This window comes from Sciurus vulgaris (genome assembly GCF_902686455.1).
Source record: "Sciurus vulgaris genome assembly, chromosome: 2".
Classification (NCBI taxonomy): Eukaryota; Metazoa; Chordata; class Mammalia; order Rodentia; family Sciuridae; genus Sciurus; species Sciurus vulgaris.
Genome location: NC_136462.1, coordinates 16,082,035 through 16,109,712, shown reverse-complemented (window position 1 = coordinate 16,109,712; position 27,678 = coordinate 16,082,035). Strand labels below are relative to the sequence as shown.

Here is a 27,678-nt window from a genome sequence, read left to right as displayed (position 1 = left end):
TCTGCTAGCCTTAGCAATCCCACTTTTCAGGAGAAATCGCCTTTCTAGTGGCTCTAAAATCCTAGCAGAAGGACCCAACAGCAAAGGACATCCTTCAACAAATGGTGTTGGCACACAAACTGCACAGGTGACATGGTGGCATCATGCTACCAAGATAGACCTGACACCACCCCAGGCCCAAGTGGGAAAAACTGCAAGGAACAAACAACACTGCAAGTGTTCCTGGTTAAGACAGGGACAAATGTGCAGCATGCCACCAGAGCAGCGCTGTGCCTGAGCTGGGGGACCGGGAGGTGATCCCAGAGGAGGACAGCAGGGAAGAGGTGGCCTCACTATGGCCAGGCACACAGGGAGGAGGAAGAAAAGGAAGGTGAAGACAGAATGAAGGAGTCCTGTGATTGACGGGTCAAGGGGCTGAAGGAAAAATTAAGGCAGCAGAGTCCATCCAAAACCACCTGCCAACCTGGCTCCTGGGGCAGAGCTACCTCCCCATAAACAAGAGCTGCTGGAACCAGTCACTGTCCAGAGACAGCATGGCACTTGGCCTGCTGCCTCCAAAGCCTCCCCTCTGTGGCTCAGGCCTAATCTCCTGGAGGCCTCTTTCAGGGTATTTAACAGGCAAATGGCCTCAATCCTCAATGTCATCACCACATCTTCCTCCTCCCAAATGGTCGACAGGTGGGAGTTGTGGCCCTCAACATATCTACCCCTCAGAGTGCCGAGTTTTGCTGTGAGAACTGAACATCCTCGCCATGAGAATTCACCTGGGCTACAGGCACGGGGACTAAGAGTTGCATGGGGCCAGAGGGGCACCTGAGGCAGCACACCTGTTTCTGGATCCTTTCAGCCCATCTGAGAACTCACTGCAACCTGAGGCACAGACCACCACCCTCCTCCAGAGGGCCAACCACAGACTCACCCAGGGGGCCACGTGGGGCCACCAAGAAGCTGGCAGGGAAATGCCACCAGGGGTTAGAGCACAGGGGAAAGATCCTGGCTTCACCAGCACCTCCCACGTGCCTCTCACCTGGCCACCCTCTCACTCCTCCTGAACAGACCTGGTGAAGGACCCCCAGGGCCCATATGCCTATCTCCCAGGGAGAGAGGGACAGAGAAGCTGGGCACCCTGTCAGGGACACACACCGTACTTACCAACCACACTCTCAGCCCATGCCTCAACTATTAAGTTTTTAAAAAGAAAATAAAAAGGCAAGGCTTGATTATTCATGAAAAATTTTACACACAGAAATGTTTAGGGCTGGCTCAGAGGCAGAGTGCTTGCTCAGCAGGCGTGGGACTGGGTTTGAACCCCGACACAACACACACACTCAGGAAGTGGCCAGTCCAGCTCACGACTCGGGACACACACGCACATCTTTTGTGACCGTGATAAAGGCATCAGTAAGCATCAAGGACCAGCGGGAACGCCATAAACACTGAGTAGTGACCACGAGCAGACCACCCTCCAGAGCACAGGATGACGTGCATTACTTAATTCTCCCAGCAAACCTGGAAGGTGAGGAGTGTCATGACGCCACAGATAAGGGAATGAAGGGCAGGGCAGGTTATCTGACTTGCCGAAGGTCAATGCAAGTCACACAAGAATCTGCACCTCACCACCAAAACACATAACTGACAGTCACCGGAGTGGACAGGTGGCAAGATGCAATAAAAACCACCGCCACCCCGAGGGCAGGACATCCCCCGTGGGATCCACCCAAATGCATTCTGATGTGCGCACACACAGATTTTCTTTAATTATTCATTTCAGACAAAGCACGAAAGCCAAAACTTACTGTTGTTGTCATTTTAGAGTTTCCTATGGTGCTGCTGTTGTGTGACCATTTACAGATAAAACATCACCTTTCTGTTTGTACAGCAAATTTCAAAGAGTGATCAAATATCTCAGGTGGCCCTAAACAACTGGATGAAGGAATCTGAGAAGCTTATTAAGGCCATTTATAGCCACAAAAACAGGTTCTGAAAGGACAGGGGCTTGCCCTAGATCACAATCAGCAAAGGCAGAGAGCCAAGATTCAAACCTGCATCTCCTGAGTTGCCAACGTGAGAAAATCCAGTCTGCCAGAGATATTTTCCAATACATGTATGCGGTTCAGAAGGTTCCCACACATTCACGAAGGAAGGCACCAAGATAAACCCAGCCCCTAGAGGTGCAACGGCTCGTGTACACCTGTGCCAACGCTTCCATTCTCCTCCCCAAGGAGTGGGATCCAAGGTTTCTGAATTCACTTAGCAGGGAGAAGGTTCTTAAGTTGGGTGCTACTTTAGAGATCTTTAACAAGAATAAGCAAAGAAATCTTTGGTTTGACAGACATTCCCAAGTGAGTGAGAGAAAAGTTAAGAGCCCAATATCTGTTCTTCTGGAATTATCTACACTGGGTTCATTTGGCAAAACAAACACAACCTACCCCACAATCAACTCTCCAGAGAAGGTCTCGGTGCCTGTGGGGCCACACACCACACACAGGACAGAATTGACGTTTCTGATAAGTCATGTCTCTATAGGTACAAAATCAACACTCAGAAGTGCATAAGAGGCCCGCTCATCAACATTTCGGGAGGCAAGACCAAGAAATGGACTTGGGGTGCTCCCCCCAGGCAGTTCTCCCTTGGGTCAACACACAGTGGCACTTTCTTCCCCCTGTGGCAGCCCTGAGGACAAGTGTCCACCTGCAGTTACTCCTGGATGGTGGGCAGTTAAAAAGAAGCTCACTCTGATCATTTAAGCCTTAGTGATCCCAAGGGACAACACACAAGAGTAAGCCAACACAAGGCTCTTCACGGGCACAAGCAGAACGGTGGCGGGAGCGCGCCTGTCACCCCAGCGGCTCGAGAGGCCGATGCAGGAGGATCGCGAGTTCAAAACCAGCCTCAGCAAAAGTGAGGTGTTAAGCAACTCAGTGAGACCTGTCTCTAAATAAAATAAAAAATTGGGCCGGGGATGTGGTTCAGTGGTTGAGTGCTTCTGAGTTCGATCCCAGGACCCCCTACAAAGAACTGTGGAGGTCAAGCTCAGAAGGGTCAGTTCTGTCCTCTTCATCTGCTAAGGTGACCCTGCAAGGAAAGCAGGGATTCCCTCTGATTTTTGTAAGAGGAAGGTAATTATCAAATGCTTGAAAATAAAGATATTGGAACCCAGGTAGAAAGAGTCTGGGCCCTGTTTAGGCCTTTTTATGAAAGATCTTGGATATTGACAAACCTCCCACTCATCTACCTGACCACCTGGAGACTCACTCACTTCATGTGTGCCAGGGTCAAAGAGAAGCCTACTAGATTCAGGGCACGTGGGAGCCACTGCAATGGTTGTTGGCCACCCCGTTCCTCGGGGCATGGGTGTGCTGGGTGAATCCCACCTGCCCCGCAGAGTCACACTCCACCATCCCCCATCAAGCTGACATTGTGGACACTCGCTTCCTCTCTGGTTGACTACAGGGAGGCACCCATGAAAGATGGAAGGTGGGAGGAGAGAGAAAGCAGAGCCACCTTCCCCCGCACCCACCTGGTAGGCTGCAGTGGCTTAGCTGCACCTGCCACCCAAGGTCACAGCTCCTACTTTCTCTTCCAGGTTCAGGATCAGCTCCTCTCCTTTCCCTCTTCAGGCCCAGGGGCACAAAAGTCTCCTGGTGCACCCCACATCCTCCTCCCCAGGGTAAGAGCATCCACCCCAAGCTGGTGTCCACAGCTGTGAATCGTCCTCTATCAAACTCTCCTCAGTTACTTCATTTTGAGGTGCCATCTGTCTCCTATCAGGACCATGACTGACAAAATGGAAACCAAAACTGATTACCCTAGAATTTTACTCTTAGAGTCTGCAGGTCACAATACGCACGTAATAATTCCTTTACAATTTCCCCAAAGTCAGGCAAGGGGGAAAGGAGGCCACCAACACTTCCATAATAATCTACTGCATTGCATACCTTAAAAGAGCAGAATTCATCTTTTTAAAAAGTGAAGTAAGCTTTGAAACATGAAAACTCGATTACAGAATTAGAGAAGTATGTCGTTACTAAAAATATTCTCTGTAGAATTCCTTTCTTAGTACAGCACCAAGGATCACTATTATGTTTCAAAGTCACTCTAACGGCATATAAAAATGGCAAATAAGACAACAGTGTCAGCGAGGTTTCCAGTTCTACAACAGCTGGATGACTGACACTACATCTTATCTGAAACACTGTCCAGAGCAGGCAGAGACCGCATGGTATGAATTCATCTATTCCAACAAGAACACGATTCAGTCAAACTTTATAAGGACTTAAACAGTCAACCTCATCCTACCGTTCACTGGTGTTCTGAATTAGATCAGGGTAACCCCAAGAAACTAAAACAAGACTTGAAGTTTCCAATTTAAATACTATGAGCTGTCTCCTGGGGTACAAAAGTCTCCAAGGAGACTACAATATAATGGGGGTGGGGCACAGTGACACACACCTATAATCCCAGCAGCTCAGGAGACTGAAAGAGGAGGAAGAGTTCAAAGCCAGTCTCAGCAACTTAGTGAGGCACTAAGCAACTCAGTGAGACCCTGTCTCTAAATAAAATACAAAACAGGGCTGAGGATGTGGCTCAGTGATTGGGGGCCCCTGAGTTCACTCCCCAACGCCCCCCTCCAAAAAAACATTATTTATGTATTTATTTATTTATTTATTAGTATAATGGGAGAATGCGTTGTTCTTTAATTGCTGAGAAAACAATTCAAATCTGGTGTCAGTATCATAATGTTAAAAACAACGTTTAAAAAGGCTGTGAGGCTTTATCTTTTGCCAAATGATCAAGTACAGGCTCATCACACAGGCTTCCAGAGAAACCTAGGTTCCTCTGCGGGGGTGCTGGTTCATTCCCCAGGGTTCAGCCTGTGTGCGCAGGTCCTGGAGTGACAGCTTTTGAGAGTAAGTGTTTCCCAACAAGTACGAAGGGAGGGAGCGGTGGGCAGGACGTCTCCTTCTTGGGAAAGGAGGATGAAGTCCAGATACATCAGCCCAGCCCTCCCACAGCCTTGCCACACAGCGCCAGGCAACGTCGCAGTCCCACATCTGTTTGTGAGGCTCCGTGATTCATGTCTGTCTCCACAGCTAACCTGCAAGCTCTGTGATGGGAGGGGTTGCCCCCAGCTTTGCTCAGGACCAACAGGACAAGTAAGTGCCTGGTGCCCAGCACATAGCAGGGGCTGGTTTAAGACATTCTCCAGGCATTTAAACCAAGATTTTCAGAGAAGGATTGAGGAACTCTGAAGTTTGACATTTCACTAGGTGTACTTTTTCAAAATGTTCTCACTCTGGAACTTCTAAACATTTGACTATTCCAACTATAAATTAAGACAAGAGTAAATAATGCAAATTAAATAACAAGAGAGGGCTACGTGCCCAATGGAATGGCTAAAATTTAAAACACTGACCATACTACGTGCCGATCAGAATGTGAAGCAATGGAAATACGCAAACTGTTGCTTAGAATGTAAACTAATACAACCACATTGGAAACCAGTTTGGCAGTTTCTTATACAATTAATACACTTATCATGTAACCCACTAATCCCACTCCCAAAAATTTCCTTAAGGGAAATGAAGTCATACATCCAAAGACTTTATATAAGAGTATTCAGAGCAGATATTTATTTAGAATATCCCAGAACTGCAAATAACCCCAAATCCACCCACAGGTGTCTAGAGAAAAACAACCAGGTTAGGTCCAAGAGCAGAATATTCCTCGGCATCAGAAATGAACCACCTTCTGGTTCACAGGGCAGTATTTAAGAATTTACACTGAGGAAACAAAGTTATTCATAACAGTGTACTATTCATGATTTTGATAATATGAAATTCCAAACAGGTAAAACCAAGAAAGTATATCCCTGGAAGCCTGTGGGAACTAGAAAGCCAGAAGAAAAATGGGCTCAAGGAAACTTTTTTTTTTTTTTTTTTTGGCAGAGGGTGGGTATACTGGGGATTGAACTTGGGGGCACTCTACCACTGAGCTGCATCCCAAGTCCTTTTTTGTTTTGTTTTTGAGACAAGGTCTCCCTAAGTTGCCGAGGCTAGCCTTGAACTTGTGATCCTTCTGCCTTAGCCTCCTGAGTTGCTGGAATGACAGGTGCATACCACTGCACCTGACTTCAAGGAAACATTTTGTGGTGATGAAAACACTCCACACGTCCAGGTTAGTGGTGGGTTCCATGGATATACACATGGTAGTCCAAAGATTTTCAATGAGTGCACTTAATCATGTGTAACAATGTCTTAATATAAAAGTTGATTTTTCAAAAAAGAAAAGAACAAACCATAAATTTCTATTTTTTTAAGAGTAAACATCTAAGTAAGTTGGCAACATAACCTCCTGGGAAGAATTCTTTCACAGGGCTTTTGAACAACACTAACAGTATGTCCTGAGATATAAGTCCATGTACTTGGGACAAAAATAAACTACAAAGAAGCATTATGTTTCAATCAGCATTGTATTATTGACAGTAACAGCATAATTTTGAAACTATTTTATATATGGTATAGAATAAAGCAAAAATGTAAATGTGTTAATAGCATTAACCATATTAGGAACCAAGCAAAGGGATGTGAATACAAAATCAAAAGATCTGTTCAGAAAAAAACCAGTAATGTTAAATGTGAACTGAAAGATATCAATGTAAACTCACAAAAATAATGATATTTCAACTGCAGGGAACATAGTTAATGCCCAGATTTGGTTTCCAAATACCAGTCTCCATTTTTAAAAGCAGTAGGGGGGTTTGGAGAAATAGATGATTTCATGTTTAGAAACAGCATAACATAAGGCTAGGAGGATATTTTCTGTACAAGGAAGTACTTAAGGACTAGAAGATTTTCAAAGGGTATAAAGGCAGTTTGAAAAGGTCTCATAGACCAATCAGGAATACTCTGAGCATCAAAACAATGATTAAAATTGATTATAAAACTCTGACTAAATAAAAATCCCATGTGTCCACCATGATACTGGGAGGGACTTACTTGCCACTATTCGGAAATGATGATGATTGCAGCAATCTTTTCTGTAAAAATTGGTCACTACAGCTCCTTATTAGGAACTGTCAGCTAAGGATAGACTTGGGAAAGTCATCATTCGGCAAACCCCAGGGAGCAAATCAGGCAGGAATCATAGTGAGTTTGTGCACATTCCAAACCATCTCCCCGAAGACTGCGCACTAACTGCCAAAGGAAAGCACACCATCCGATGACAAGGTCTCCCGCCACCACCTCGAGCATGAATCGGCTTAGCATCGCTAACCAGGGACGACCTGGTGGGATCTGATGGTTTAAGAAGCATCCAGAATGACCTGGCAACTGTTTCAACAGCTCAGACCTCAACAAGCATGAGGGTATGACTTCCAGGGACACAAGCCCAAGTGGAATGATGTCACAAGAAAATGATCAACCAGATGCAGGATGTGCGATATCCCATGAAAAAAACTGGCCTTGATCATCTTGAAAACAAAATTTTAAAATTTCTATTATTCCAGACAATAAAGAGTCATTCAAAAAAAAAAAAAAGAAAGAAAGAAAGAAAAAAAAAGTTCTGATGCCTAAGTTTTTACTGGATTGTGTTTTTTTAAAAAAATGTTGAGGGCTGGGGAGATAGCTCAGTTGGTAGAGTGCTCATCTTGCAAGCACAAGGCCCTGGGTTCGATCCCCAGCACTGCAAAAAAAAAAAAAGACAATAAGAAAATGTTGGGACTGAGGTTGTGGCTCAGTGGCAGAGCGCTTGCCTAGCACCTGCGAGGCACTGGGTTCAATTCTCAGCACTGCATATAAATGAAGGTCCATTGCCAACCAAAAGATACTTTAAAAAAAAACGTTATTAAAGACTTTGGGGAACAACTAGAGAAATCAGAGTATGGACTAGATATTAGATGCTACATGAAATTATTTTGTATTTTATTTGGTGTGATAATAGTGCTTTGGTTATACAGAAGAATATCGTTATTCCCGAGATTCATCTGAGTATTTAAAGGTAAAGTATCATTCTCACAACTTTTCCGTATATTTGAACTTTTTCATAGTGGGAAAAAATGGGGTGGGGGGAACAGAAGTAACAACCACCATCTGTAGAGTCTGATACTCAGCAGAACCCGCACTCTCACCTATTACTCTCTACCTGTCCCCAGGTGTGATGGAATGGATTGGGACCACCCCAAATTCACACATTTAACTCCCAACACTTCAGAATGTGACAGTATTTGGAAACAGTGTCTTTAAATGGTAATTTAGTTACAATGAGGTCATTAGGATGTCCACTAATCCAAAATGACTAGTGTTCTTATAAGAAAAGGGCACTTAGGCCCAGGCATGGTGGCCTACATCTGTAATCCCAGTGACTTGGGAGGCAGGAAGATCACAAGTTCAAGTGCAGCCTAGACAACTTAGCAAAGCCCTAAAGCAACTTAGCAAGGCCCTGTTTCAAAATAAAAAAATAAAAAGGGCTGGGGGTGTAGCTCAGTGGTTAAGCACCCGTGGGCTCAATCTCCAGTACCAAAGAAAAGAAAAGAAAAGGACACCTGGACACACAAGCCCAAGTGAAGACAACAGCAGCCAAAGAGAGAGGACTCAAAGAAACCGGCCTTGTGACCACTTGATTTCAGACTTCAGCCTCCAGACTGTGAGCATATAAATTCTGTTGCTTAAGCCAGCCAGCCTGTGACACTTCATTAGGGCAACCCTGGAAGACCCCAGGAGAAAGAGGCAGACTGGTCTCTTAATGCAAATGGAGGATCAGTTTTTGCTCCCTTACACACACTGCCCACCTACTGATGAAGGAAATAAGAGTTCCCAGGATGCTGTGTGTGAGCACGCCCGTGCAGGAGGGGGAGCTGAGACAGCAACTCAAGACGACTTCCTGTCTGCAGCTTCCACTGGGGAATACCCAGACTTGCTGGAATCACAGGCTCTCTCTCCCGCACCCACAGGACTCCTCTCAGAGCCAGACATGTCTGGGGACATCCCTCACAGCCTGGGTGGTATCCTGGGAGAGACACTTAAAACACACAAATCTGTCTGCTGTGAGTGATCAGACGTCAGATTTTTTCACCACTGAGCAGAAATGTTTCCAATATGTTAAAAGTCATTTCTCCTCAAAATAAAAGAAACGTTCCCAGGCTTATCATCATGAGAGGGGGTACTCTAAGTGTTTCTTTAGTATTGTGCAATTTCTGCCTTTTCAGAAAGAAAAAATGTAAGCCAAACCAGTAAGAAAGGTATTGTGGTTTAGATATGAGCTGTCCCCGAAAAGCTCATGTGTGAGAAAATGCAAGGAAGTTCAGAGGTGAAATGATAGGGTTATGAGAGACTCAACAGTACACTAATCCACTTGCATGGAACAACTGGATGATAACTGTAGGCTTGTAGGATGTGGCTGGAGGAGGTGGGTCACTGGGGGCATGCCTTTGGGGTACATACTTAGTCCCTGGTCAGTCAAGCTTAATTTCTCTCTGCTTCCTGATTGTCACGTCCTGAGCTGCCTTCCTCCACCACGCCCTTCCACCATGATGTTCTACCTCATCTTGGGCACAGAGCAATGAAGCTGACTGTCTATGGACCAAGACCTCTGAAACTGTGAGCTCCCAAATAAACATTGACTCCTCTAACTGTTCTTATCAGGCCTTTTGGTCACAGCAAAAGAAAAAGAAAGTGAGGTCTCATTACATTTCTTTTCTTGCATTACTTGAATCATGCCCTGGTTCTGAGAACAGAGGGTAAGCTCTAGAACCTCAGAATGTGAGTGCTAGGAAGGGTGTTCCAGGTCTCCCCACTGGCTTTCCCCGCTTGACATGTGAACAGAACAGCTCAGCTGGAAAGAGCCTGTTGAGAGTACATGGCTGTTGGTCTGGCCCAATCACCCCAATGAAGGACTGCTCCAAAGTATGATACACTACTGGATAAACTGCTGTGTGTGGGGAGAAACAGGAATCCTAAAGACAAGTTCATTCAAATGCAGAATACGCCTTTTCCCACATCACAGGCTTTAGCCATGGCAAATGACCAAATGACTTCTTTGCAGTCTCAGCCATTACTTTTCATGGATGTCAAAGGACTTCAACCAAGCCTTGCAAGTTTGGATCTCAAATGTCCTCAAAGGTTGAAGGCTTAATCCCTGGGATGGAGCCACTGGGAGAGAGTGGAGCCTTGGAGATGGGCCCTGGGGGGTCTTCAGGTCACTGAGGATGTGCTTTCAGAGGGGACTGTCTGACCTCAGTCCCTTCCTCTCAATTTCACTTCTAGACCACAGAGTGAACTGTTCTGCCCAGTCACACGCCACGGCCATGATGCACTGGCTCACCACAGGCCCAAAGCAACGGGGCCAACCTGTCATGGACTGAAACCTTCCACAATGTGAGCCAAAATAAACTATTCCTCTTTAGAAGTTCATTATCTCAGGTATTTTTAATAGTGACAGAAAACTGACTAATGCGAGCCTCAAATCTTACTCATGCCGAAGTTAAAAAGTGAGTACCATCTGCGAATTCCACTGCAGAGGCCAGCTTCTCGATTATTTGGGTAAGACCTCAGGGAGTCTGAACTAAAAATATGTCCCACAAAAACATACAGAAACTCAACCTTCCTGAGGACATCTGATGAGACTCAAACAGAGCTCCATGGTGACAGGCCTCTCATCAAACCCAGACAGGCATCCTTCCGCTGTCCCCAGGATGAGAGCACCACGGACTATACCCTTTGCACATCCTACCTGAGTCGGGTGGTCACCTGCTCCTCACTGTGTGCACAGGCCACATGTCAGGGTGCCCGTCTCTTCCTACAGAGAACCACAGTGATGGCACCATCAGCCTCAGGGACCACGGACAGTCCTCTGAATCACGTAAGTCATCGCGGCAGGTGCCAGGCCACGGGCACAACCAGCCCGGACATGCCCGGAGCTCTGTGTGCCACACGGAAATCAATCATCGAGAAAAGACCTAAGGGAGTCACTGCAAAGGCGACTGAACCACCACCTTCAAATCCTGCTGAGGAACAGCAGCGATAACTCTCTTCTCTGCACTGTTGCTCCCGGGATCCCTGAAGCGGCCCCCGGAAGGCTTATGGCCGACCACCCGTGAGGAGAGCCTTGTCTGTATTTTCATAAAGGCCTCCCAAGAACACCTGGTGCCATGACCGTAACAGCCGCTCCCACTCCCTCTTACCAGCGCCAGCCACCCCGCCACAGGGTGCAGCCGAGCCCGGGGGGCCCAGCGCCCACAGCCCAGAAAGGCCTTGAAAAGTGTGCGGCGAGTTGGTCCCTGGCACCGCACACGAAGCAGGCACATTTATTGGCTCTTAAAGCTGATACTGTCCCAGGTCCTGTGCCTGAGCAGAGGTATCTGCAGCCACACCTACTGGTCTTCTTCCCCAGATGACCTCAGTGCCCTGAGCCATGGCCAGATCCCAACCCACCACCTTCGCCCCAAACCAAGACCCCCACCCCCGACTAAGAGGCTGGATGCTTTCCTCTTCCCTGTCTGCCCACCCACAACCCCACCACCTCCGTGACACCGAGTGATGTCACCTGGACTTTCTTACTGGTCCCAGCCCAGTAAACCCTCATCACCCCTGGCAACACCACAGGCCTCTACATGGATCCTACTGGTCCCTCCGTTTCCTGGTGCCCCAGTCGCCTCTGAGAGCCCCTCCAGTCAGGCTCCAAGCCCTCGACAGCTCCCCAGGGAGGGTGGAAACCATCCTGCCTTCCGCCCGCCACAGTGCCTCCTGCTCTCCGTCCCCGTCCCTGTCCTTCACTCCACCGCTCCTGCCCAGCGGTGCCCGTGTTCCTCTGCATTTGCTCTAGCACACAAAGGCCCTCTGGGGTGGCCGGGAGGCACATGGGCTTCAGATTGGGAAGGACCTCAGTTCAGATTTTTCTGTGCTGCTTCCTGGCCGTGTGACCTAAGAGGCTAGGTCACTGTCCCTCTCAGCATGAGTTTCCTTGCGAGTAAGGTGGGACAACAGTCACCCACTTAGAGGGGTGCTGAGATCCCTAAGTGCTGTGTAAAGCTCCTGTGTCTGAGGCAAAGGAAACAGGCCACACTCTTGGGGGTCGCCTTGAAGAAGTGTGGGGGACAGTGAGGAGACTCCTCTGCCTGAGGGGAACTGTCCTGCTGGGCCAGAGCAGGGCGGGGAGCAGGAGCTCCTGGACACCGTCCCTCACACCCCACACCAATGGCTCAGAACATTCCCGTAGTTTTGTGTTGTGAACGTGGCCTTTTTTTCTTTGTTTTTCTTTTTTGGCTGGAGTTAGTACCATCTGTGAACCGCACTGCAGAGGCCAGCGTCTCGATAATTTGAATAAGACCTCAGGGAGTCTGAACTGAACATATGTCCCACAAAAACAAAGTGATTCATACGCTTTCACCTATTAATTGGGAAAGGGGGCTTTTTATCAATGTCTCAATTTTTACGAAGTCGAGAAATGTCGGCTCCTTTCCCTGACACACAACACGTTAAAGACTGTACATGGGGCTTCTCTAGACAGACGTGAGGAAGGTCACACTGCATCAGTGAACTTGATGGGGGGTTTTAAATTAAAACAGGAGGCAAGTGTATGTATATTCTAGGACTTTTGTGACAAATTGCTTCAAACTTCGTGACTTAAAACAATCAAAATTTATTCTCTCACAGGCTAGAAATCTGAAATCAAGAGTCAAGAGGGCCACACTCCCTCTGAGGGCTTGGGAACATTCCTCCTCACCTCTTCCTGGCTGCTGGTGGCGCCTGGCAGTCCCTGACCTTCCTCAGCTGTGGCTCTGTTTCTCCAGTCTCGGCCCCAGGTACCACATGGGCTTCTTCCCTGTGTGTCCTTCTTCTTTTTTTATTTTCCTCAAGACTGGGGATTGAATCCAGGGGCACTTTACCACTGAGCTCCATCACCAGCCCTTTTCTTATATTTTTATTTTGAGATGGTCTCACTAAGTTGCTGAGGCTGGCCTCAAACTTCTGATCCTCCTGCCTCAGACTCCCAAGTGGCTGGGACTACACATGTGAGCCAGTATGCCCAGCTACCTGTCCTCCTCTTATGAGGACACTAGTCATTGAATTTAGGGATCAGTCCAATCCAGTATGATCTTCTCTTAACTTATTGAAATAAGGTCATATTTGAAACCTCCAGGTGAGTATAGAGGGGGCACTCTTCAGCACACCACAGTGTTGATCAAAATAAATAAATAAATAAATAAATAAATAAATAAATCAGAGTTTTCTACAATCATAAAGCTAGCAGAACCTCAAAGGCAACCTCCTCCGTGATTGCTAAGTACATTTCTTCTCTGATACCAAGCCCAAATGTCGGCAGTGGCTCCCAAGAATGAGCCTTGGGTGAGGCCACTGAGGGACGCCTGCTCGGGCCTGGAACACAGGGCTGGAGGTGAATCCCACACCTCTACACCTGCTGGCCTTCTTCAGTGTGCTCCCCTTGCAGGTGAGGAAGCTGATCATGCCGTACCTCTACGTGGTGGAAGAATCAGAATTAGAATTCAGGTATCCTGAGTCCAACCTGACAACTGGCTCTGCCAATAACACAACATGATGTCAACTTGCCCAAGTCACAGATGAGCTGCTGACCACGGCAGACGCTGAAAGTCAGGTGGATACACTCACTGACAGGTTTCACCACATAGAAAACCAATTTTCTAACCTAGATCAAAAACTTCCTTTTAGCCAGGCACAGTGGCCCGTGCTTGTAACCCCAGAGACTCAGAGAGCTAAGGCAGAATAACAGGTTGGAGGCCAGGCTGAGCAACTTAGCAAGACCCTGGCTCAAAATAGGAAAAAAAAAAAGGGGGGGGGGGGGGTGGGGACATAGCCCAGTGGGAAAGTACCCTGGGCTCAACCCCTAGTGCCACAGAAACTAAAAATAAATCACTGCCACAGAAGAAATGAGTCGGAGGAGCATCTAGTCTAGTTCAAACCAGAGCATACCACGTGTGGAAGTGCAGGGACAGAGCTAAGTCATGTCTACAGTTCCACTGAGGACAGGGTCCCAGCCTGGCTTGGGCAGAGGGCATCATGGGAAACTCCTTGGAACAGGCGTCTGTTGTCAAAGTCTAAAGGGGCAAAGATAAAGTTCATGCACAATTAATGGCTGAGCACGGGCCTTGATCTCTGCCTTAAGTTTAGCTCTGGAGCTGCAAATCCGTCAAGTACGAAGCTTTATGTTCTGCGGAGAGACAGTCCCATGACGATTTCTTTCTAGAAAGCAGGTACCTGAGAATCATCTCTCTCCTGAACCGGTGAAGCAATCATCAAACCTGCTGAATTTCCATTTTTGCCTTGGCTGTCAGGGCACTCAATCTCAACAAATCAACTAGTGTTAAGCTTTTCCCTCTCTCTACAGGGTTTGTCTATTTTCCACTTTTACCTTAGTGGCCAGAATGTAGCATATCTTACAAGTCTTATGGTAATCCCAATTAAAAGGAGGTAGATATAAATCATGAACACACTAGTAAGGAGCGTTGGCCAACATCTACGTACAGGGTCCGGGACGTCTAAAAGCTACAACCCATCACCTTGAACTTCAGTTAGTCTGTGCAGGGCTTATCTTTTTCAAAAGCCCAAACCCATCAACTTCTGAGGGAAAAAAGGGTTACTTAATTACTAGTAAAGTCACCTGAGTTCTAAGGCTAGTGAATAAGAGCCTCTAAACTCTGAATGACAAAGACTGAGGCCAAAAAAAAAAAAAAGAGCGGGTTAATGTTCTCCCGACCCCTTACACTCGGCTTATGTGAGAGGGAGAAGAAAACAAGAGAAAGAGTAGGAGTGGGACTATCTACGTAACCAGGATGTCATGACGCCGCCTGCAGGGCCATTCCAACTGGGCTGACTCTACTCACTGAGAAAGAGAACGGAGGCCAAGCCCACAGCCGCTTTACTATCCAGCAACTGCAAGTCAGATCCTTCTGACTGCTCAGCAAGTGCAGGGCTGGGCTCAAGGGGCAAACGCCCTCACTGCCAGCAAAGAGCTCAGGGAGCTGCCCGGGAGCTTCACTCTACCCAGCTGTAGGAGAGCTAAGGGTCGGGGGAAAATAACCAACCACAAATTATTTTTTAATTGTTCCCTGTGAGCATTACTAAGTGCCACCAGAGATAAAATATAAAGCACCTCCTCTGACATCAGGAAATGTATCACCTACTCCCTGGTGAAAACCAGAAGCAGTGGAGTCAGAGTCACATGGCCTGCCATCCATCAGCGCTGTCACAGATGGTCACAGGGACGTGTACTACATGATTCCAGGAGGTGCCATTTCACCAAGGCTGTGTGGTTCTAATCCTGGCACTTCTAGGTTCTGGGGACCCTAACGGAGTTACTTAATCAATCTCCTCAAGTGGTTAAGAGATTTGAGAGATTTGACACAGAAGATTAAACAAGATAGGGTCTGATGCATAATTAGTGTTCAATCAACATTAGCTGAACAAACTGCTATCTCATTTGGGCAAATGCACACTGCATTTGTCAGCTCAGGCTACCACAACAAAATGCCAGAGACTGGGTGGCTTACATGACAGAAATGTACTTCACACAGTTCCGGAACTGCAAAGTTATAAGATTGAGGAGTTGGCAGATTTGGTTTCTGATGAGGACTCTCCCCGTATGAAGACAGCTGCCTTCTTGCTCTGTGCCCCCTTTTTTTCTTTCTTCCTTTCTTTTTTGAGGCATTTAGGTACGGAGAGGGAGGATTCCTCTCTCTTCCTCTTTTTGTAAGAAAATCAATCCTCTCTCTCCTTCTCCTCTTATAAGGCCACCAACCCAGTCAAGACCCCATTCTTATGGCCTCTTTTAACCTTACTTCTACCTGCAAATACAGTCACATGGAAGTCAGGGCCTCTGCACCCAACTTCTGGAAGGACAGAATACAGCTCACAGCACCAAGGTAAAGGAAAGGACCATCAGTAGAGTCTAGGAGTGGTACTATCATTATCTCATTTAATCTTGAAACAACCACGTGGGACAGATGTTACTATTCTCATATCACAGATGAGGACACCAAGCTCAGTAACAGCAATTAACTTGCCCCTTGGAGAAAGAAAGAGTCAGACCTCGTCTCCTCGGATCCGACCTCCAAGCTCCAAAAAACCATCTGCACTGCTCTTTATTTCGTTAGTGGCAGACTTTATTATGAAGTTCATTATGAACTGCATAGACGGACTATGAATGCCAAGGGTTACAGAGAAAGATTAATAAGATCTGGAACAGATTAGATTAAGGAGATGCACGTTAAGTGCAGCTCTTGGGAAAGAACCGGCTTGAAGCATAAAAAAAGGAGAAGGAAGAGAGGCCCAGGTAGAGACAGCACCAACGGTGGACCATGGGTGGTGGACGGTGCAGGGCAGGGCAGGGCCCCAACCTGCCTACAGGAGCAGACATGCGTAGAAACGCGACATGCAGCCAGATGGCCGATAGATGGAGAAGTCTCCAGAGGGTCTGGGAAGTCAGGGAGGAGATGGGAACTTGTTTCCACAGATGGCAGCAACCCATCAGCATATGTGAACCCACGACACGGCAACGAGAGCGCTCCGAGAGAGGACGAAGCCTGGAGACAGACGGCAGCCCCGCACCTCGGGGAGGCCGAGCTGGGCTCCGCTCTGCACGCGGGACCAGGAGGATGCAAGGCACTGGGAGAGTCGGACCACAGAGCCCGCGTAGAGCTGGAGGGCAACAAGGAACAGTCAAATACAGCGGGGGTTCTGCGCTCCAGGGCGGAAAAGCAACTCTGGAGGCAGCAGCAGGGCTCCAGGAGAAGCTCCAGGCCTCTGAGGAGGTGACCGAAGGGCTGGGACCTGACAGATGAGGGGCCAGGCCGGATGAGAAGCAGGGAAACCAGATGGGATGTTTTGGGGTCCAACAGCACAGCCCGTGAGGGAGGGAGAGATATGAAACGAAATGGACCCCAGAAGCGGAGGGGGACACACGGTGTCAAGAGGGCACTAGCCTGATGGCCCTGTGAGGCTGAGTGGTCCCCAGCCCCAGATCACAGAGACAGGGGTCCAAAGTCACAGAACCCAGAGAGAGAAAATCCCAAGAAACCTGGGTGTCTGAGGCTCTGTGCAAGGAACCAGGGTGATTCAGGAGGGGCCATAGGGGTGACTTCGAAGGCCTGCTGGCTGCTTTTCTGGAAAGGAAACACTTACCTGGACAGAGTCCAGCAGGCAGAACCACAGCCTGTGGAGCAATTTACAGGGCATCTGGACTTCTGTTACCACCCTTTTGATCCCCATCTGTGATGCCCTCCTGAAAACAGGTTTTAAAGTAAAAAAAAAAAAAAAAAAAAAAAAACCTTGTATGTTGTTACAACTTGTAAGTATAAAGAGTATTCCTGTTTTGAGCTTTGTTTTTTGGGGTGAGGAGGGTTGGTACCAAAGATTGAACACAGGGGTGCTTAACCACTGAGCCACACCCCCAACCCATTTTTATTTTTGGTTTAGAGTCAGGGTCTTGCTGAGTTGCTCAGGGCCTCACCAAGTTGCTGAGGCCGACTTTTAACTTGCATCCTCCTGACTCAGCCTCCTGAGCCGCTGGGATTGCAGGCGTGCACCATCGTGTCCGACTACGTGTTCCCTTTTTTAGAGTGCTTAAAAGAAAAAAAGAAAGATCACCCAACCTCTAAACCCACCCAGCCTTCGCCCTCAGTTCTCTGGCAGCATCTCACATGCCCTTGTGTTTTATTCTCTCCCTTCAAAACCTGGGGCTCCCACAGGTGCTGTCAGGACCAAGACTCCGCCAAATGGCCACGTGGCAGCCGCCTCGCTCAGAGGCGCTCAGGAGAATCACGCTCTTCACAACTCGTATTGTCAACCTTTTCAGTTTGTCATTTTCATTTTGATGGAACAAGGGCAAAGTACATAAAGGAGTCAAATGGCTGCACAAATTAAATTGTACAAATTGGGGGAGGCTGTGGACGGGGACCATGCACACAGGCAACTCCACCTGCAAGGGGACGTTCAGAGGCATTGATGTCTGACCTTGGCAGGTCCGTGAAGTCTCTCCGAAAAGACCAGAGCTGGGCTCAGAGAACAAATAGGTTCTTTCCAACAGCAGAATCTTACGAAATACTTTTCAGTTTTTAAACCCTAAAAAAATATATTAAAAATTCTGCATTGGACATGTTTTTAGCCATCTGCTTCAAGAGCAAGATAGATATTTTCTTAAGTAAAGGAAACTGTTACTTTAAGAAAATGATAAAGCAGGGAGATCCACTAATATATTTTTCAATCAGGAGACTATGTTCAGGGATTTTCTCTAAGCTGCTTTAAAAAAAAAAAAAAAAGGAAATCCCAACACACCGAGCAGCAGACAATTTGCTTTTTCCTCAAACTGACAAGCAGTATCATTTTGTATTGGATACTGGAGAATTCTTATTATTGAATGTGCCTTTATGGGTGGGGGGGCTAGCAAAATAAAATACCAGGTATTAAAGTAAATAAAAATGGTTAAAGAAAATAAAAATGGCCCAAGGAAGCTCCAGAGTAATTGAATCCACTTACAAGACGAAATTGTCCAGAACCCCTGTGAGCCTGAGTCTGTCCCTCCCCTGTGAGGGCAGGTGAATAGCACTATTAAAGTCCTCCCAGACTCCAGCCTTCCCCCCGGACAGGGGCCTCTCTAAGGCCAAGTTCAGGCTTACACTTAGTCAGTTTCTCTCAATAGTTCTTTTGCTTTTACTTAGGGAAGATGGTCACTGAAGAAAGAAGTGCAAAGCCTCAAAATGAATAAGGAGAAGACAGTGTACGGAGACAAAATTTCCAGAAGGTTCTCTCTCCTGCCAGGAAGGTTAACATGGAACCAGGCTGCCACAATCCGGAGGCAAAGAGGACGGGCATACAGGAAACCGTATGCATGTTCTATCTCCTGGGGCCAATTGTAGAGATCACCTTGGACCCAAGGGGCAGCTCAGCTGCCCATCACCAGCCCCCGATGGGCCTCAGCACTTGAGGGCACCGCTGCTCTCAGAAATAACATGTTATTCCACTGGGTAGATGGAAGACACTCAACAAAAGTGCCTTCAGATGCTTAGTAAAACTGAGGTCACACGAACACTGAGTCATCGTGAACAAAGTAGCCAATACATTAATAACTCCAAAGGAGATGATCCATCCAGGCCCTTGCTTCCGTACCAAGAACTCATCTGACTTGGGCATTCACGGCTGTCTGGCCGTGTCCCATGAGCTCATGTGTCGACCCAAAGATTATCTGCAGAAGGACGTGCTATCCCAAACAAGGGCCGCTGCTTCCCAGTCCAGGGTTTGGCTGGACCCTGAGTAAGAAATGCTAGGCAGTCACTGCACGGAGCTGTGCTAGTTCAGAATGCCCTCAGACGGCAGGAACCACCCTGCCAGTCCAAGACATCGAGCTCCCACAGGCACGCAGGGCATGAGTGGGGGCGCCAGAGACAGTGACCTGGGTAAGGAGACTGCACTGCAAGGGGGGGGCACTCAGCCCTGGAGGACAGAGAGAAAGGACTAACAGAGGCCCAGGATACCCCAAACCAAGCAGGGAAGGCTGAGCGTCCACGCCATGAGCAGGGCACCTCGCAAAGGATATGCCACATCTTGGGAGGCTGATGTGAGTTTCATGAGTTTTAAAAATGGGATGGCGCCTTTTAAAATTTGCAAATAAATCAAAATATCTAAGCCTCCCCCTTGCACCCCCACCCCACACCACCCTTCCTGACAGAAACAAGGAGATGAGACTTTTAAAAAATTCCTTCACTTAGAGAAAAGGGGGGCAGAAGGAAAGGAGAGGAGCGTGTGGCACTGAAGACACATTGCTACCAAGAAAGAAGGAAAGTTCAACTGACTGACCAAGAGCGATCGTCCCAGACCAGAGCGCATCCCCCTGCCACCTGCTCTGTTTGCTGCCTGTGTGGCAGAAGCAACCGCAACCCTACAAACTCTCCCAACTTGTCCGGATCTGCAGCTCCCTCCATCACCACCAAAAACATGAAGGGGGCCGGACGCAGCAGTGCACGCCTGGAATCCCAGCCACCCGGAGGCTGGGGCAGGAGGATCACAGTTCGAGGTGAGCTTCAGCAACTCAGCAAGGCCCTAAGCAACTCAGTGAGACTGTGTCAAAACATAAAAAGGGCCAGGCATGTGGCTCAGCGGATAAGCCCCCTGGGTTCAATCCCTGGTACCAAAACCAAACCAAAACAAACAAAACAAAAAAGTGTAAGGGAGCTGGGCATGTGGCTCCTTGGTGGAGCACCTGCCCGGCAAGCATGAGACCCCAGGTTCCCTCCCCAGTACCGCCCACAAGCATGAGACCCCAGGTTCCCTCCCCAGTATCGCCCACAAGCATGAGACCCCAGGTTCCCTCCCCAGTATCGCCCACAAAGCACACACAAAACCCAAAAAAACACGAGAAAAGCAAACCAAACCCTCTCCCTAACCCTGTGGCTTCTTTTTCTTTAATGCAAATGCAGTCAGTTTCAAATGTACTTCAAGGACACACGGAGTAAGGCGCCTTCCAAGCTCAGGAGATGGACCTGGGTTCTGGATCAAGTCCACCGCCAGGCCCGGATGTGTGGTGGCGCAAGCCTCTCTCCGGCCACCATCACCTCTTCTGTCCAAGGGCACACCATCCCCTCTTCTGTCCAAGGGCACACAATCCCTGAGCTTAAGGCTTAAGCACCTTGTGCTTTACTCTCTATTCTTGAAGTTTCTCAGTGTAAGCAGAAACTCGCTGCTCCGTCTTTTGTTGCTGCATGTGTTTCCCAAGGGTGCTGCAACAAAGATCTCACAGTCTGGGGTCTTCAAATAACAGAAATGTCTTTTCTCACAGTTCTAGAGGCTTACCTGCCCCATCTTCACATGGCATTGTCCCCATGTGTGTGTCTCTTCTTTCAAAGGAAATCAATTATAGTGTATTAGGGACCATGTTAATCCAATATGACCTCATTTAAAGATTACATCTTCAAAGACCCTACTTCCAACTAAGGTCACATTCACAGGTGTCAGAGATTACGCTGCCAACATGTCTTTCTGAGGGGCCCAGTTCACCCTCTCTTCTTGCTTAGGCAGAAGAACACAGAGCACCACCAGAAATCCCACAGTGAGATCAAGGGACCAAGCTGTCATTTCTGAACAGATTATTTGAAAACCTTCACGGGTGTCTCCAAAACGCTAAGGGAATGCATTGCATCGTCCTCAATCTGCCATGGCCCCATCATGAAAGGCACTCCCAAAAAAATTGCCACATCTCATCACCAGGGTAAACCCGTGGCCCATGATATGTAGGTCAGCATCGCACACAGAGGAGGAAGAGGAACCAAGGTTGCGTTTTATAAAAACTCAATCGACGCTAACAAAGTGACCAGCTGGCCATAAAGCACACTTGCAGGGACAGCAGGCTTGTCCAGAGTGAGGCAGAAAAGACAGTGACAGCTACAGAGGGCAAAGGTGGAAGAGAGTCAGGCCCCAGGTAAACTCGTCCAGGTAGGAACGTGGGGAGGAAAGAAAGGGTGAGTCACAGGTACAGGAGTGACAGTGCCCGGCTTCACGGGGGTTTATTAGAGCTTTGTCACGAAGGCACGACGTCATTCAGGGAGATGTCTGGTGGGAGGGGAGACCACAGTGGACAAGCCGGACCTGAGACGCCTGTCCAGATGCTGAGCAGATCCCCAGAGCCACACACCCCAGGCCGCAGTAAGATGCCTGGAATGACTGTTCCCTAATCCAGGGGTCCCACGAGTATTCAGAAGGGCTGGCTCCCAATTTCTGGTTGAGACACAGGCAAACAGGACAGACCCCTGCCCACGGACACAGGACCCAGCTGGACACAGCCAGTGACTCCCCAGCTATGTGACCACCTAGGATTTTAATTAGGGCACAGGAAAGGCCTTGGAAGATCACACATGGCCAAGTGGATTGTTCCTATTTGGGAAGGATCTTCCGGAGAGCTGGGACTGTGAAGACAAGACCTCGCTCAACTCTTCCCCAGAGGTTTGGAAATCCACATTGACACACAACGCCCTGCCGGCTGTGGTATCCGGGCCCTTTGCGCTGCACAGAAACGTTCTCAACACACTGTGGACACTGGTTATGGGATGCTGATCGGCACCTGTAGCTGACACTCATCCCAGATGTCTAACAAAAGTTCAGAATACAAAGGATAATAAGAGTCACCTGGGGCAAGCAGTTGGGAACCATGGACCTGGGCCAACCTACCTCACAGAGGAACACACTGAACAGACACAGGACCACAAGAGGACTGTTCAGTTAAATGGAGGTGCTAAGGTTCAGAGAGGTACAGGGACTTGCCCAAGGTCACAGAGCTGGTTAGTGATCCAGTTAGCTCTCCAACGTGAGCTCCTAACACAGTCCAGTGCTCTGTGAACCACCTGGGCATTCTCTTGTCAATTTGCACAAGAACCAAGAGGCCGTCCCCCGCTCTTCTGCCCTCCCACGACACTCTGTAAATCCGGCACGTGCTGTATCACAGGCCCACCACAGGCTTCCCATGTGTGCATCTCCCAGCAGGCCGGAAACTCCCTGAGGACAGGGGTCCCACCTTCCTCCCCCTCTTTCCCAGGTGGTCAGCACAGGTCTGTTTACAAGTACAGACTCAACATGGGCCAAACGAGTTACAAGGAAATTAGGGCACCACACGAGGTGGGTACCATTACGTTATTACTTTAGGAATACTATTATTTCTGAGATACAGATCTCTAGCAATGGAGGAAACCACTAGAACAAGAGAACCAAATAGAGTGAACATAGAGGTATCAGGACAGATACTTAATCTCCCAAGACCCTCTCACACCTGGCACTCCTGGGCAATCTGCAAACTTTGCACATGAAATAGCACCAACAAACAGGACGGGCCCTCTGCTCACTAGGAAGGACTTATGTGGACTTCACCAAGGGTAATCCCAATGAGCAGGTAATGCAAAACAGTGTCCGTGCATTCAAAGACTAAAATCCAAGGACGTGCTGAGTTATTAATGAAGAAAAAAGACTGACCGTTTTAACCCTATTTTCAGAGTTCACATGCAGAAATGATAAATCACTTATAAAAAAAAAAACAAGAGTACGTTCCGAGACTCAATGAAAGAAAAAAAAAACAGCATGTAAATGGCACAAGTTCATGTCCATTTCCAGTTATTCAGAGTCCTAGAAGAAGGGGAGAAGCAAAGCCAGGCGCAGTAGTGCACACCTGAGGACCCCACTTTAGGGCCAGCCTGGGCAAATCTATGAGACCCTGTCTCAGAACAAAATTACAAAGTGGTAGATGGGTTCAGTGGAAGAGCACTTGCCTAGTATGAGGCACTGGGTTTGATCCTCAGCACGACATTTAAATAAATGAAAATAAAATAAAGGTCTACCAACATCTAAAAATAAAAAAAATTTTTTTTAAAAGTGTTTGGGAGTTTACCCAGCATGTGTGAAGCCCTGGGTTGGGTCCCCAGCACAGCAAAAAAAAACAAACAAACAAAAAAAAGGGTGGGGGTGGGGGTGGGGGGAGGCAATGAGCTGATACAGTGAAGGGGATCAGACTGAGCGGCCAAAGCTCTGGTTCTTGGCACAAGTATGTGAGTTTACAGCAAGTCACTTACACTTCTTGAACCACAAACTCTTCCACCAATCAACTACTTCATCTTCTAGGACCCCAGTGACCAGTCACAGAAGCACACACCTGTAATCCCAGCACCTCAAGCAACTGAGGCAGGAGGATCACAAGTTTGAGGCCAGCCTTAGCAACGCAGCAAGACGCTGTCTCAAAATAAAAAATAAAATAAAATAAAGGGCTGAGGATGCAGCTCAATGACAAAACAACCTGAGTTCAATACCCAATACCAAAAAAAAACAAAAACAAAAAAACAAACAAACAAAAAAAACCACACACCGAACTGTTTTAGAGAACTCCATTTGCATCTACTATATACTTAAGTTCACTTTAACAAAGTGACAGATTTGGGGCATCAGCTACAATTAAGTAATTTCTACAGGGCAGGGGCCAGTCTCTTGCCTGGAATCTTTGGAACGGCCTCTTGTTACCCTAACTGTAAAGTCCTCCTTGCTCAGTGCTGCGATGCTGAGACCTCTGTTCTGTGCCGGCAGGGGGTGGTAGCAATGGCAGCCAGGAGAAGCCGGCAAAGGTAGGAGGAGGCTCATCTGCACAACTCGCAGTCTTGGGATGGAATGCAAACAGTTTAGGAGGCAGAGTCCTCTGTTGGAGGAAGCTGCTCTACAGGGAGCTGGGATCCCAGAAATAGTCCAACTTAACATGCTCCAAAACAGTGCTTTACAGCCCAACTCCACTATATTAAGTATGTGAGCGGGTGGCTTATGGCCTGCCCATTAGATCATAAGATATCTCCTAAGTCCCTATGATTTGCCAGGCAGCAGGGGACACAAAATGGGTAAGGCCCAAGTTCCCTATTCTCAGTCTCAGGACTGGGAAATGCAAAACGCTGGGTGGACAGACACTAAAGAGAGAGTTCCACTGCAAAATAAGCATTATAAACTAACAGACACGGTGTCTGCGGAACAGAGATTCAGATTCGGCTGTTTAATTTTTGTTGCTCATTTTTTTCTGTACTAGGGAATGAACCCAGGGCCTCCTGGATGCAAGACAGGCACACACAGCTATGTGCCCAGCCCTAAAAATTTAAAATTTGGAATGGCTTGGGAAAGATTTTCCAGAGGTACACGTTGGCTGGATCTTCCAAATTGATATGCAGCATCCAGAGGGACAGCATCCAGGCAGAGGGAACAGCATATGCAAGTGAAAGCCAGCCATGTGGCCATGTGAGCCAACAGGGAAGCCTGGGCCACAGCTGAAGGGTTGCAGCATCTGACTGACCACTGGAGAGAGAGGAGAGGAACACAGCTTCCTTTAAATAGTCAGGGGAAAAAACAGGAAAAGGAAGAGTCAAAGAGTCCAGGTTGAAAAGAGATGAACAGACATATTAATCAAATGAAGTAGACAGACTTTCTCTGGATTCTAATTTGAACAAACCAATCAATCCCTAGGACTAAACCCAGGGGTGCTCTAACACTGAGCTACATCCTGGTCATTTTCATTTTTTTATTTTGGGACAGGGTCTCACTAAGATGCCCAGGCTAGCCTTGAACCTATGATCCTCCTGCCTCGGCCTCCAGAATCACGGGCATCACAGGCATGTGCCACCATGCCCAGCTTACTCACACTCTATTTTGCTAAACAGTCGGATAAATTCTGTCACCAACTGGATTTTGGATGATTAGGAATCCAGGCTAATCTCTGGTTAGTATCATCAATGCTCTCTACTGTACATGTGTGTATATATGTATCTTTAAAAGTTCTTCTGTCTTAGAGATACATTCTAATACAATGATATGATTCTTGGGATTGACTTGAAAGTAAAGCAGGAGGTAAGGAAGGAGGGCTGGGAGGCAAACAGGATGAAACAAGACGGGCTACTTGTTAATGCTACACGGTGGACTCCAGTGACCTCTACCTTGAACTTCATACACTGTATATGCCTGTGATGCTACATTCTCCATTGTAGTTCATTATACTGTACCACTGACATTTTCCATAATAAAAAGTGAGAGATGGGGCTGGGAATATGGCTCAGTGGAAGGGCATTCGCTGGGCATGTAAGAAGTCATGGGTTCAGATTCCAACACCACGAACAAATTTTAATTAAAAAATAAAAAGTGAGAAAGAGATCCCTGCGAAAGAGTTTGTTCTTCGTCCTATAAAACTGGTTTCTCAGTGTTGGGTGTAAAGATGAATCATCTGGGGAGCCTGCTAAAATGCAGATTTCCAGACAGCCCCACCAGAAATTCTCTTGCACTAAGTCCAGATTAAGGCCCTGAAATCTGATTTCTCATAAAAACTGGAGATTATTCTAAAATTGGTGGTGGTAAGGGTCACATTTGGAGACACATTAGTCCAGGGACTAGGAAGTACCATAGGTCTATGCTAAAACACATCTGTGTTAAATTATCCTTCTGGTGCACTGTAAAGGGGCCTGAGGGGAGGCAGTAAAGCGGAGGCTGGAGGAGGCAGGAGGCTTCTGCCACGGAGAAGGGGCGGCTGCAAAGACCTCTAGGGCGTCAGGAGGAATCACCTGCCCTGTACCCTGCATGTCATGCCTGTGCTCACAAATGTCTAAGGTGGTACATACCTGTAATCCCAATGCCTTGCAGGCCCAGGCAGGAGGGCTGCCAAGTTCAAAGCCAGTCTCAGCAACTTAGCGAGACCCTGATCCACTTAGTGGGATCCTGTCTCTAGATAAAATATAAGGTTGGGGATGTGGCTCAGGGGTAGAGTGCTTGCCTGGCATGCACAAGGCCCTGGGTTCAATCCCCACCACCAAAAAAAAAAAAAAAAAAAAAAAAGAAAGAAAGAAAGAAAACAAAAATCTAGATAAAATATAAAAAAGGGCAGGGATGTGGCTCAGTGGTTAAGCACCCCTGGGTTCAATCCCTGGTACCGAAAAAGAGGAATGTCTAAAGGCTCCCCTGCAGCCTTTGGAGCCAACTCATGGATCCTTGGCATTCCAGTCTGCCTCCCTGATATTTCCCTCTCTACTCCACAGGAACCTCTGCTCAGTCAACTGGGAAGAGGGAAAAGCAAAAAAGTCACAGGCACAGGCTCCATATCTGGCTGTAGCCCCTCAGCAAGTCATTAAACTTCTCTGGGCCTCAGTTTCCTCATCTGTAAAAATACATGCTGTCTACTTTACAGTTGTCAGGAAGCTCTAAGGCTGTGGATGTAAATGTTCGCACAGTTCCAAACAGGCCCTGTGAAAACATCAGTAATCCATAATATCTACTCCCTCCTCTGTGTCCAAGCCAACTCTAATGGCCTAAGGGACCTCCTCCTTCCCTGTCACCATCCCTGGTCCTGACCATGCTGACCATCCAGCTGGTGAAACTCGGCCTCCTACCTAGCAGTGCTCCAGTGACCCTGCTAGCCCTTAGGGATCATCTTCTCCTCTGGAGAAGCCCATTCATTCTGGCCACTGGTCAATTCCCTGACAATCAGTAAATGCCCCTTTGTAGTCTTCCTGGTCTGTTTTAATTTCTGCCCCATCTCTTCTACCAGAGCAGTGTGATCTCTTTATATCTCCAGTCTCCAGCATAATTACAGTTTGCCCTGTTTTGAAAATATCAATGTCGACACATGGACTGGGATACACTGGTACCAAGAACCATTATCCAATCTCTCTCTTTTTTTTTTTGCGGAGCTGGGGATTTGAACCCAGGGCCTTGTGCTTGCAAGGCAAGCACTCTACCAACCGAGCTATATCCCCAGCCCTAGCCAATCTCTTGATCTTGAAAATTAGGCCAACCTGTGTTAGACAGCTGGCATTTATTTCTGTCTGGCTCAGGGAGCTAGAGTTCCTAATTTCTGGTACTCGGTCAACCCTGCAATCACAGGCGCCTTGAAGGCAGCCAGCAGGAATAGTAGCCACTAAAGACAAAGGTTGCTTGTTTGGGGACTGCCACCCCAAATCTATGGAAATGAATAAAGAAAGATCAAAACATGGTGAACAGGAGAAAGAAGCAGAAGGGATGTCCAGGACAGTCTCCAAGTTCCCTGACATGCTAATCCCTATTGCCTGTGAGAAATACACTAAAGACGTGCAAAGAAAAAAACATCCTCAAAACTTCCTGATTGTTTTTCTTTTCAGTTCTAAAATGGCTTTTAGAGATGAAAGGC

General features: G+C 47.6%; 1 protein-coding gene across 8 annotated transcripts in view; it reads right to left on the bottom strand.

Moving 5' to 3' along the window:
• Positions 1-27,678, bottom strand: part of FOXN3 (forkhead box N3) — a 403,349-nt gene that overhangs the window by 173,800 nt on the left and 201,871 nt on the right. The gene's annotated exons all lie outside the window — the stretch shown is intronic.